The sequence below is a fragment of the Chiloscyllium plagiosum genome, chromosome 8 (assembly GCF_004010195.1).
Source record: "Chiloscyllium plagiosum isolate BGI_BamShark_2017 chromosome 8, ASM401019v2, whole genome shotgun sequence".
NCBI lineage: Eukaryota > Metazoa > Chordata > Chondrichthyes > Orectolobiformes > Hemiscylliidae > Chiloscyllium > Chiloscyllium plagiosum.
In genome coordinates, this window is record NC_057717.1 from 94,726,321 (window position 1) to 94,728,238 (window position 1,918).

Genomic DNA, 1,918 nt, shown 5'->3' on the forward strand with positions numbered 1-1,918 from the left:
TATACTCCTACTTTCTTTATACTCTTCTAAGGATTCACTCGATCTATCCTGTCTGTACCTGACGTATGCTTCCTTCTTTTTCTTAACCAAACCCTCAATTTCTCTAGTCATCCAGCATTCCCTGCACCTACCAGCCTTTACTTTCACCCTAACAGGAATATACTGTCTCTGGACTCTCATTATCTCATTTCTGAAGGCTTCCCATTTTCCAGTCGTCTCTTTACCTCCGAACATTTGCACCCAATCAGCTTTTGAAAGTTCTTGCCTAATACCGTCAAAATGAGCCTTCCTCCAATTTAGAACTGTTAGATCTGGTCTATCCTTTTCCAACACTATTTTGAAACTAATAGAAGTATGATCACTGGCCCCAAACTGCTCCCCCACTGACACCTCAGTCACCTGCCCTGCCTTATTTCCCAAGAGTAGGTCAGGTTTTGCACCTTCTCTAGTCAGTACATCCACATACTGACTCAGAAAATTTTCTTGTACACTCTTAACAAATTCCTTTCCGTCTAAACCCTTAACACTATGGCAGTCCCAGTTTATGTTTGGAAAGTTAAAACCCCCTATTATAACAACTCTGTTATTTTTACAGATAACTGAAATCTCTTCACAAATTTGTTTCTCAATTTCCTGCTGGCTATTAGGTGATCTATAATACAATCCCAATAAGGTGATCATCCCTTTCTTATTTCTCAATTCCACCCAAATAACTTCCCAGGATGTATTTCCGGGAATACCCTCCCTAAGTACAGCTGTAATGCTATCCCTTATCAAAACCGCCACTCCCCTCCTCTCTTGACTCGCTTTCTATCCTTCCGATAGCATTTGTATCCTGGAACCTTAAGTTGCCAGTCCTGTCCAACCCTGAATCAAGTTTCTGTAATTGCTATGATATCCCAGTTCCATGTTGCTAATCATGCCCTGAGCTCATCTGCCTTCCCTGTTAGGCCTCTTGCATTGAAATAAATGCAGTTTAATTTATCACTCCTACCTTGTTCTCTGCTTTGTTTCTGCCTGCCCTGACTGTGTGACTTGCTTCTTTTCTCAACTGTACCAGTCTCAGATTGATCTCTTTCCTCAGTATCTCCCTGGGTCCCACTCCACTCCCCACTTACTAGTTTAAATTCTCCCGAGCAGCTCTAGCAAATCTCCCTGCCAGTATATTAGTCCCCTTCCAATTCAGGTGCAATCCATCCTTCTTGTACAGGTCACTTCTACCCCAGAAGAGACTCCAAGGATTCAAAATGTGAATCCTTCTCCCATACACCAGCTCTTCAGCGATGCATTCATCTGCTCTATCCTCCTATTCCTCCCCTCTCTAGCTCATAGCACCGGCACTAATCCAGATATTATTAGCCTTGAAGACTTCTTTTCTAAATTCCTGCCTAACTTTCTACGTTGCCCCTTCAGAATCTCATAATTTTCCCTTCCTTGTGTTGGATTCAAAGTGTACAATGACCTCCTGCTGGGCCCACTCCCCTTTGAGAACACTCTATACCTTTTCTGAAACATCCCTGATCCTGACACCAGGGAGGCACATACCATTCTGATTTTTCGCTGATGGCCTCAGAAACGTCTGTCTGTGCCCCTGAATAGAGTCCCCTAACACAATCAATTGCTTGGAACCTGATGTACACCTCATTGCATCAGAGCCAGTCTTGATACCAGAAACTTGGCTGTTCATGCTACATTCCCCTGAAAGTTGATCACCCCCTACATTTTCCAAAACAGCATACTTGTTTGAAATAGGGACAGCCACAGAAGACTCCTGTACTACCTGCCTACCTCTCCTACCTTTCTTGGAGTTAACCCATCTATTTGACTGTATCTGCAGCTTTTCTCCTTCCTATAATTGCCATCCATCACACTCCTTAGCTCCTGTAATTCTTCGTTGCCTCTAACTGTTGCTCCAACT